This window comes from Montipora foliosa, chromosome 14 (assembly GCF_036669935.1).
Source record: "Montipora foliosa isolate CH-2021 chromosome 14, ASM3666993v2, whole genome shotgun sequence".
Classification (NCBI taxonomy): Eukaryota; Metazoa; Cnidaria; class Anthozoa; order Scleractinia; family Acroporidae; genus Montipora; species Montipora foliosa.
In genome coordinates this window covers 10,091,165-10,102,477 of record NC_090882.1, presented here as the reverse complement: position 1 = coordinate 10,102,477, position 11,313 = coordinate 10,091,165, and the positions used below count along the sequence as shown (strand labels likewise).

At 39.6% G+C, this 11,313-nt stretch overlaps 1 protein-coding gene and 1 non-coding gene across 2 annotated transcripts in view; one reads left to right on the top strand and one right to left on the bottom strand.

The window, feature by feature from the left end:
* The window catches only part of LOC137984905 (tetratricopeptide repeat protein 28-like), a 20,967-nt gene extending 15,855 nt beyond the window's left edge, over positions 1–5,112 (bottom strand). Inside the window, exon 1 of the mRNA XM_068832244.1 lies at positions 5,005–5,112. The gene's annotated coding sequence lies outside the window, so the exon portion shown is untranslated. The remainder of the gene's footprint in view (positions 1–5,004) is intronic.
* On the top strand, positions 722–795 carry Trnaa-agc (transfer RNA alanine (anticodon AGC)). Its single transcript has one exon. It is a non-coding gene; the product is annotated as a tRNA-Ala (tRNA).
* Positions 5,113–11,313: the final 6,201 nt, after the last annotated feature.

Below are 11,313 nucleotides of genomic sequence, written 5' to 3'. Positions count from 1 at the left end.
GCCGAAATTGGTTTTTTTTTTCGTTAAGCGGGGCGCTTTTATGAGCAGTCTCTTATGTACCGACGCGACGCGTGTGATGCGTGATCAATTCAATAAGCTTAGATACCTTGCATTATGGTTAAACTTTTTCTGAAAACGTTAAAATTTTAATTTGTATTTTTGAAAGGAGGGTATCACTACGAGCCAATCGAAATAATATAATAATCGCAAGAGAAAGCTTCAAGTCCGCCAAGTTAATTATGCCGATTGCGCCTTCCCGCTCGAATGTTGAATGATTAAAGCTTGTGCCGCTTGTTTTAAAAAATAAATGAGCTCTTTGACGATTATGCTACTTTATTTTCTCTAAATGCTTAAATAATTTGGTGCAATGTTGACAGTTTTGCTGACAAAAATATTTTGGGATCATATTTCGGGGAACCTACATTACAGAGATTAACACAGACTAACACATACCGTGCATTTTACCTTTCGACACACCCATCCGAAAAATTGGTTTTGCCCTGAGCGGGACTCGAACCCACGTCTCCCTGATTACTAGTCGGGCATGATAAGCCACTACACCATCAAAATCTCGAAATCTCTCACTTTCACTTTCATGTGTTCTAAGCCCTGTCTGGGGTTATAGAGGCAAGGATGTACACTCAAGTGAAGAAAAGTTGGGCCCTAGGGATCCCCACGCTGCTAAGTCGCCCGATTAATCTGCTGCGTTGCCAGCGTGGTGGCCTTGATGGTGTAGTGGCTTAGCATGCCCGACTAGCAATCAGGGAGACGTGGGTTCGAGTCCCGCTCAGGGCAAAAACCAATTTTTCGGATGGGTGTGTCGAAAGGTAAAATGCACGGTATGTGTTAGTCTATGTTAATCTCTGTAATGTAGTCTATGCCTCGAAATCTCTCACTTTCACTTTCATTTCGGGGAACCGCGTGGTTGAAAAAAATTTTGTCAATATTGGCCAGCTGAGAGGTTTGCAGAAAAATATATGAATCCACGCGAGTTTGATTTATCTCCTGGGAGCATCGCTCGTGAACCACTAGCGTAGCCACTTAAACTTTGATTGTAAGCTTAATGTAAATTTCAAAAACAAAAACATGATTTCTCTGTTATGCAAATTGAAAACAGCTTAGGATATAAATGATTCAACAAAACAGCACGTGTTTTCTTCAACAGTTTTCAACAACAGTTTTCTTAGTAGCTACGGCTTTTTAAATTTCAGTTGTTGTAATTGTTTTCGTCTCACTCACCTGTCGTGTCGTGACATAGAGAAGATTGTCATGTCAACCATGTAAAACTGACCAATAGTGCGGCATCTAGTTCGCGCAGCGTCACGAGGCAATTGTCACGAAAGAAGAAAATACACGCGCTATGAGATTCCTCGAATCAAGCGGAGAAAGTCGAAAGAAGCTGGAAGAAGAACGGCAGATAGAGTAGGAAGCTCAATGCTAAAGCCCTATGCCAATTTGAATGAAATGCATCACATGTCTTGTCGTTTGTTTAATAGCTTGTCTTAAAGTCATAACTTCTGTAACTATCGACTTGTCGGGTTTCTATCAAGTGGGAGGGATTAAATAAGCGTGATTGTAAAGCAAGACAAGACGCCTACAAGGGCGTATCCGTGGAATGCGCAAACAGTTAACACAAATTGTCCAGTTACAGTGAACTTCAAGTACAGGTAGACTTCGGAAAATGGCGAAAGATTACTAGAAAGATACATCTGTAATATAACTTAAAGTTTTTTGTTGTAAAAACTCATTACTAATGTTACTAAATTTGCAAATGCAAACAACGAAGCAGGTTATCAGGATACGGGATCTTTTATTTATTTATTTTTTGGAAGGAGGCTTAATTCAAATCCTACAGTTTTACTTGCTTCGTTAACTCCTTTCATCCAAAAATTACAGGATCAGCCTTAAATCATCCGAAAAACTTATTACAAATCACAGTTCAACAACTTATCATCCTGGGCCAGTTGTTCAGAAACTGGGTTTTAAAACGAGTTTTATCCTCTACTCCCAAATGCTGTTCAAGGCTGATATTCAGAAAAACTTTACATTAGAAGAAGTCAATCTTGAAAAACAAAAATAAGCAAAGGAAACTGTGACCAAAAAGTTGAAAACATGAAACAAAAGTTTACGCTAATTCTGGATTAAGGTAATTGGCTTTCGAACAACCGGGCCCTGTAATCAACGTCTGGTTCTGTAATCCTGGTTTAGTTCCTTGCAAACTGTATAAATTTCCCGTGGCGAAGACAAGAAGACAACATCCGTGCTCTATTTCTCTCAATGCTCAAAAATTTCGTAATTGCGTGTTGTATAGTCCAGTCCAAAGTTCTAATTTTACAATTCCATTATCTTGATTTCAGTAACTTGGTACCAAACGTTCCACAATAACTTGAAATTTCGTTAAGAAAAATCCTTAAATCCAGTAGTCCAGTCCGGATTGAGATCGCCAAAACTCTCTCTATCATCGATTCAAAATTCAACAAAAGCTACAAGTAGTAAATAGTTATCAGAAACTACAACAGTTCGTCCTGATTCTACACTCGAGCTGAACAAAAAACCCAAAAAACCCTTGTCATCGTTTTCGAGAGAACAGACAAACAGCCGAAACTGTTCTGTACCTGCCCCTTACGGCACTGAAAAAGTACCGTACGTTGTACAATAGTACTTGACCGTAGTCCTTGGCCAAGAAACTAATCTGAGCCAAAAGCCCGAGAAGCGATCAGGATACGGGATAATTAGGTAAAAAAATTGTGGGGATACGGGATTTTTAGTCTGGAGGTGGGGAGGGGGGGGGGGGGAATAGAATTGGGGAGATACGGGATATTTTTTAAAGTAAGAACGCATTGCGTGTGGTAGTGCAGTAACTTTACAGTGTTTTTTTCCATGACTGTCAACTGAGCGGCGTTTTGTTTTTTCCAGGAGATTCAAATCCTTGCACAATATGTAGCTCTAATAGTACACGACATTGTTTGGTATCGTAAATCATTACAGTGCCATGGTAGACATCTTTGCTACATACCCTCTAAGAAGACATGTGGTTCAGTAAAATACTAAGCCCAGAACGATTGAAGAAAATAACAGGAAATTGAGAAACATTTGGCTTCAAAGCCGATATGTTGATCATTTACAACTTCTTTTTCACCACAAGCTTAAGCGTGTACTCTGAGCTTCTGACACCTTTCCAAGACCAATGTTACTAAAGTTTTTTTTTTTCCTTTCCAGCGGGGTTAGTATCTGGATGGGGGACGTTAAAATATGCGACTTTTGCTGTCAGGAACATACGCCCAAAAATTCTATTTTAACGCTCAAAAATGCGAACAAAGCAAGGTACAGATTTTGCTAGCCTGCTTAATGCAAAACAAATATTGACGAAAAAGTAAATAAATATTAATATGTAGTTTTTAAGGAGAGCAGAAGGAACTTTTAGGAAGTGTCGATCGAGAATAAAACAATTTGCCATCAGCGAAAAACATTTCGGGAGATTTTTGTTACGTTCCATCAGAGTTCAATTTTTCTATCGTACTTTTGGTCATACAAGTAAAATCGCAAAATCGGAAGTGACATCGATTTTAGCGGCCGCCTGTGATCAAGTTATACCTTGCGTGTTTACTGACAACTCACGAAACAAAGGATACATCTGTGACAAAATGACGGCATAACACCTGGTTTTTGTTAGTGCGTTTTTTTTTCTTTCAAGTGTTATAAAGTCGTTGATGCTAGTCCAAGTGTCAGCTGAAGTTAAGCTCCTCCGAATGAGGTTAGTACTTGGATGGGGGACGGCTGCGAAGTCCCCGTGACGGCGATAGCTAATTCGTTTTTTTTAAACTTGATTTCATTTTTTATCTTGTTTGGCCGTTCAAAGCTGTTTTCTTATTTTCTTTCTACGTCAAAACGGCGAACAAACTGGTTCCCAAGAAATATTGGAGTACGTATTCGTTCTATGCAAAATGCTTCTAATGAAGTATTCGTTGTATGCAAAATAATAATGTTCACAGTGAAACACACAAGTACGAAGCAAGATCTAGAAATAACGTAGAAAATTCTCCTTAACTTTAAAGCTTGCCTTTCTCAAAGAAAAAGCATCTATCCACGTTATCGAATAGTTTAATACTGAAACAATCATGGCGGGCGGAAAGATTCTATTATAAATGTTTGCTTTCACCTATCTTACGGAAGTGTGTCACGGTGGCCGAGTGGTCTAACGCGCTAGCAGAGAGATATCGTGATGGCTTGGGAAGTATAGGAGTTCTCCTCGGAGCAGGCAAGTTTGGAAATACCGTAGGGAAAATAAATCAGTCCACCCGAGCGGAGATTTATTCAATATCCGTGGGGTATGCACATTTGTGACTACCAACAAAAAAAAGATTCCAGCCCGGTTTTAAGACGTGGATGCCTTCGGCATTCCACGTAAAAAGTAAAATCGTAAATTTCCCAAATATCCGTTCAGCGAACAGTTCGTTTTCATTTACTAGAGCTCGCAAGTTTCCGGCATCAGAAAAAAATACTTTATTGCCGATCAAGCCGTGTCGTGCGTAATTAGGTACGCGTTGCAACTGTCGTTATTCCGACATTCGAGTTAACATTTATTTACTTTGTTCCTCTGTTGAAGTGGCCCATTCAGCCGTCTACACAAGCAGTCTGATCGCTCTTTTCAAGAAGTGTGACACACAAAAATTATGAAATCAATCAAGCAGCACAGTGCCCTGGTCTCAAAGGACTTCTTTCTCCCCAAAAACAAAAGAAAAACATCTCACCTACATCAAAGAGTTTGCCGTCTTCGGCAAAATGCCACATGTTCGGCAAGTAATCGTTATGAATGAGTAATGAGAAAGAACAATAGCTTGAATAGATGAAATTTGGGGTACACACTTAAATCGGCGTGAAGTTGTAATAGTACAATTAAACAACAGTTAATGCATCAAGTACACAAACGAAATGAATCGCTCAAACAAGAGTGAAATTCACATCAGTTGCGTGCAAAATTAAGTCAGTACTAAGATATCTTACCAGAAAAGTGTGTCTTCGTAGATCAGATCACTTTGTGGGAGGCTGACAAGTATACCTTTTCTCGCGGACAAATCACACTTGCAATTAAAGAAGCGAAGGAAAATGAAAATGAAAACTTGAACTCCATAATTAACATAATTAACTGAAAAGCATGCCCATTGGTCGCTTTGTTAGTGACCCACATCCCTTTCACGTGTAGAGTAGTGGTTAGAGAATATTCTGGAACATTTCGAAAATACAGAGGAAAATTGATTGTGCAAATACACAGAAAAAAAAAACTACAGCTGTAACCTGATTAAACAAACTTCATCCCCAGTGCCGATTTCCTCATATAAGGCTGGAACGTTACCAACCACATTACACCCCCCATATCAAGCCCCAACCTACCATATCAAGCCCCGACCAACCATATCAAGCCCCCGACCAACCATATCAGGCCCCAGCAAACAGCAGGATTTCTCAGTCATATTTAACACTTTTTGGCCTCCGTACGGTCAGTAAAAGTCACGAACAGTTCGATGATCAACAAAATGAAAATAAATTCTTAATCCCAAAGCGGCTGTGTTTTATTTTTTATCATCATATCAGATATCGCCTCGCAACTTCGCTCGGCGTGACCTCTGCTCCGTAGTTAACGGTTGTCATGCTAAATGTGACAAGATGCATATTATTAAATTTCGCTACAGGAAATTGCATTCTGTGGAAACAATACACACAAAATGTAGCTTTTTGACCTTTCGCATTGTTACCGATGAGACTTAAAGTACAGACGACTGCACATTTAACACTAATACCGATTTAGAGAACGACAGGAGGTAATTACGCAATTCTTTATTATTCCGATTTTGGTTACCACAAGGCAAACGCTGCAAGCAATTCGTCATCCATCATGCGTTATTTCTGAGTCACAATTGGCATGTGGGACGCTAAAAAAAAAAAGACAGAGGTCCTGGTCTTTATCTTGCTTAGCAACTCACTTGGGACACAAGATTTTATTTTGCGTACTTGTAGTCTGTTTACTGTTGTAGTGGACGGATTTTCAAAAGGCGCTCAACTTCAGTTCAGAACTTCATGATTGAGTAATCGTGTTGTTGCCACAGCTCTGTTTCGTATGGGCGAATGACCACATTCTTCAGGAAATTTACAGCGACTGACCAGTAAATTTAAATGCTGGCCGTGTTATGTAAATGTACGGTTGCTATTGTGTTTATTACTGCGTTAGATTATGTAAAGTTTCTGAACACTATCTGTGATCCTAATTGGTTGCGTTTGTTGAGGCTGCAAAGGTGCTTCTTGCAGATAATACTAAATTTATCATAAAACAGGGGCACCCAACGTCAATTTCGGAAAGACGATTTGAGATCTACAATTTTCGGAACCGTTGTTGTAAAATTTCTTGCTTGCCCGCCTGTCCTAGGATTTTCCAACATAGAAAAAAATGGTATAATTGCCTATTTTAAACGGATTTTTACCCTAAAATGGACACCTAGAATTTTCGGGATCTCTTTTCTGGCTGAAATTCTCGACAAGGTAAGTTTTGATCCCTATAATTTTCGAATCACTAGACTTTCAGCTAGGAAAACCGAACAGATGAAAAATTTTGAAGGGATAAAAAATATGCCGATATCTACCTTTTAAATACTAAAATACGTTTAACATTCATGTTTAAGTGGTTTTGAACTATATTCTCGTTGGGTGCCCCTGATAAAAGCATAAGTTACATTTCTTGCTAAATCACTAAACTGTTTGCACCCCGAACAAAATTTTTGACTTGCTCACGTGACCATTTGGAGCGCCCCGATGTGTGTCGTGTCATTCCTGATGCGAACGAGGCCGTGGGAAAATAAAGAAAGAGACCGCGGCATGAGTTGTGTACATGTACGTGCGAGGCGTTATAAGGGTCATTATTATACATTGGTGTCACCACCTCGATTTTGATTGGCTATAAGCACGCAGCTAAGTTTCTCTTACGTCATACCTACGGACAACAGATTTTATATAGATCGTTTTCACGTGACGTCATCATTTTCTAAAATCCAAAACTAAAGAGCCACGAAAGTTTTTATCCTCACCAGGCATAAAAGGCGGTAAATTTGTATCCATTTGCAATTTTAAAGCTCAATAGCGTGCTTCGTTTGGAAACCAGAGCATTTTGAATTTCTGAGTTATAGCGGTGCGTGACACGAGGCGACGACCAAGTTTATTGAGAAATACATATTTATCTCATGGTTTTGAGCCTTTTTAGAATTTAAAGCATTAGGAAAAGTGCTTAAGTAAATAGCTGTCTGTTCAGTACAGATGATCACTCGCCTAGATAGCCAAAGTAAGTAACAGATGTTGACACTATTTTCCGGCCGCCATATTGGTGCACCACAGATGTGCACCAACATGGCGTTTTCATACTGGGCTCTGTAAATTTCTGCGAAACATTTCGACGAATATCTGAAGTTTGGGGAAACGCACGGGCCTAAAACTTGGAGAAGTGTCTTCTTCATTTATCTTCTACAACATCACGAATTCTTGACTTTTTCCACTGGATGGTTTTCGATTTATTTTTTTATTGCGTGACAGTGAAAACGTTCTATATGTAGAATTGACGTCATACCTACAGACAATAGTTTTATGCATGCAGAAGTGACGTCACCTAACACACTAACCAGCAGTTCGATCAGTTTTGTCATGGCGGAGCTCAGCTCAGGAATATGCATAATAAAACAATTATTGAATTCGGTTTTCGCATGTTAGCGATAATTATCAAGGCCTCAGTTTGTGTTATCCGCCTCAGCCTTCGGCTTCAGCAGATAACACAAACTTTGGCCTTGATAATTATCGCTAACATGCTCAACCTCATCCAATAATTGTTAATTATTAGAATGCAAATTCTGTTATGATATATCGCTTTCCGAATTAAGACCACGTATTCTCAAGGGAAAATTACTTTTGTCTTCTAGTTACTGTACGTATATAGGCAAGGACGCAAGACGAATTTTGAAACAAATTTTCCCCTTGAGTAACATCACGTGAGTTGGGAAAAAAAACGAAGCTGTAAAGGTCTATTCTTGCCAATTATCGACGGGATCAACATATGCACCGCATCGTTGAGCACAATAATGTGAGCAGTACCCAGGATGACCGTCATCTGCACTTTCGGAGTAAAATCGAATTGCATTTCCTCTCTTCATAAATCCAGGTGCATCCTTGTACCGAGTTTTGCACCCAAAGCACTCTTCGATCTTGTACATTACAAAGTACTTTTCTCTGAATTCTTTGGTCGCCTTGTTCCAGTCATAGACCTGGAGTACCTCTGATAGCACCTCATCTGGCAGACAGTCAACCCAGTTTTGTAGAGAACTAAAGTAGGGGATAAAACCTGCTGTAAGCCACGTGAATTTACAATTTCACATGGTAGATTTCAGTGGACCTGAAATCTCGTAGATGCGGCCCCGATTGCTCGAATTATCAAGTCTTAACAAATGTCATTGATAAAAGCCCCTATCAATAGTTCGAAATTAACCACGGGTAGCGCAAACGCCGGTTAGTTTTAAGTATCGTGGTACAGTCTAGGAGCCTAGCTAGTTAACTTGCTAACAACTGCTTTAAATGACGTGTTGCACAATCAGAGAAACAACGTGGCGGTCCATTTGTCTTCTGGTGGTGTGCAACCGAGGCACAAAAGAATTGGTAAACGAAATTTAAGTTTGCAAAATCGACTCTCTGAGGCTGTCATTAAGTCACGCTACGGATTTCACGTAACTGCATTCAGTTCGTTGTTCAGTTCTTACCACATTTTCTTGCGCAGACAAATTTGGCTTTCGATTCATTCCTGCAGCCGGTTGTAACTATTTACACCTCTGTCAAGTGCTCCAAGCCGCCGGGCACTTAAAGTAAAGAAACCATGTCGCTATGAATGGACAGAATACAAAGAAAATAAATATATAAATAAACTTTCGCTGAAGAACTCAGCCAACCCGGATTTTTGAGATATTATATTGTAAATTAGCTAAAGTGCCTTATATGATGGGTCATGGCTTGTTGTTGACAATCTCATCCATACTGGGGGTTCGTAGGTCGGGGCCTGATATGGTCTGTCATGGCTTTATAAATGAGGATCTCATAACAGGGATTTGATATGATGTGTCAGAGCTTTAAGGTGACGATCGAATTACAGGGGCTTGATATTGTACGTCAGGATCTGATATGGTGTGTCATAAAGTCATATTGACGATAGAATATCAGGGGCTTGATATGGTTGGTCGGGGCCTGATATGGTGTGTCATGAAGTCATATTGACGATAGAATATCAGGGGCTTGATATGGTTGGTCGGGGCCTGATATAGTGTGTCATGAAGTCGTATAGACGATAGAATAGCAGGGGCTTGATATGGTTGGTCGGGGCCTGATATGGTGTGTCATGAAGTCATATTGACGATAGAATATCAGGGGCTTGATATGGTTGGTCGGGGCCTGATATGGTGTGTCATGAAGTCGTATTGATCATAGAATATCAGGGGCTTGATATGGTAGGTTGGGGCCTGAGATGTTGTTTCGTGGGGGGCTTGATATGGTAGGAGGTTTGATATGGGGGGCCTGATATGGGGGGCTTGATGTGGTAGGGGGCTTGATATGGGGGGCCTGATATGGGGGGCTTGATATGGGGGGCTTGATATGGTCGGTAACGTTCCAAACCCTGCTCGATTTCCTCCTGACAATTTTTTGGAACTCACAGGTAATTCTAGACGTCAGAATTTCAACACTTTCTGTTGCTAAGTTACATGTTTCAAAGAAACTGTTTTTCGTTCTTCGAATTTTTGGTGTATATAGGAGTTGGCGGTCCGGGACCATTTTCCTTCTGATGTTCCCAAAACCGACCAACTCCTATATTACATTTGATAGTTCAATTTTATCATCATTTTATGGAAATAATTTTATGGAAACTATATTATTTTATAATTTTTGGAAAACTATTTGATTTTATAATTCTTATGGCGTCAATGTTATGATTCTCGTATTATTGTAAAAGTATCACAGCTAACCACATTGCGTTTTCAAGCGGTTTGCGGTTAGCAAGCGATGGAGTGTGCTTCTGTTTACGGATCCATGATGTTCATGAGGTGATTTCACACAATTGCTTAAAGTTATCTAACTATTATATAACAAATTGATTACATCGCAAAATGACATCGTTTTGCTTTATCATTCGATTAACCAAAAATCAATTCTTCTGGCTAGTCTCAAATTTTCGAAAATAAAAGTGCGTTTGAATATTTGCGTAATCAAATGGAACAGGAATGAATCACCATAGCATGACATTCTCGGAAATAAAGAATGGGGGTTCACTATGAAAAGGATCTCATAAATTCATACTAATAAGTTAGTTTGTGAGTAAAGTTTATGGGTAAATTAAAGTTTGTGAGTAAAGTTTATGAGTAAAGTTTGTGAGTAAAGTTTGTGAGTAAAGTTTGTCATCTAGATTGAAGCGTGTTTAAATATTCACATTATCATTATAGCGTGACATCAAGGGGCTTTCCCGTGAATTTTAACTAATCAGAAATGATAAATTGTCTGATGCATCACACTACATTTATTGTTACTTGTAAGCAAAATTTGTAGGTAAAGTTTGTCGGTAAAGTTTGTCATCCAGATTGTTTTAGACACGCACAGTTGTGCAGTGACGTAATGAGTGATGGAGAGTGGTTATCGTGATGATTTCATACAATCGTATTACATTGGGGTACAAAAAGCACTGCTTTTTCACGAGGTATAGACCCGGGGGGGGGGTACTTTAGGAATTTCTTGGTGGGGATGTGTCGCTGGGACCCTGGAACCCTTAGCCTATACCAGAGCTAGTTCAGCTGAATTTTGCTACCCTATACTAGAGTAAACTCCCACCGATTTCCGTCTAAATACCGATACTTGAGAGTTAATAATATCCAGAAGTTTCTCATGATAGCCATTTATTGACACTGTTGAGACTGAGTTGCGCAAATTTAAACTTTGCCGACTCGACTTTTTAATATTTTTGAGCGGGAATTTCTGGTTTCCTTAGTCTTGATAAAATCTTCAAGCGACTGGTCAGTTCCGTGAAAAATGATACCCTATTCTAGACCCAAACGCTCTGATTTATATACCCTATGCTAGAGTAAACTGCTTGAAAACCATACCCTTCACAGCGGCACATACCTATATAGCCCATATATGGCAGTACCCCCCCCCGGGGGTATAGACTGTGCTTGAGAAACTTGTATGTATGCCGCCACAGCTGTGGCGTGACGTCACAAATTCAAATTTTATGAGGTCCATATGCATATG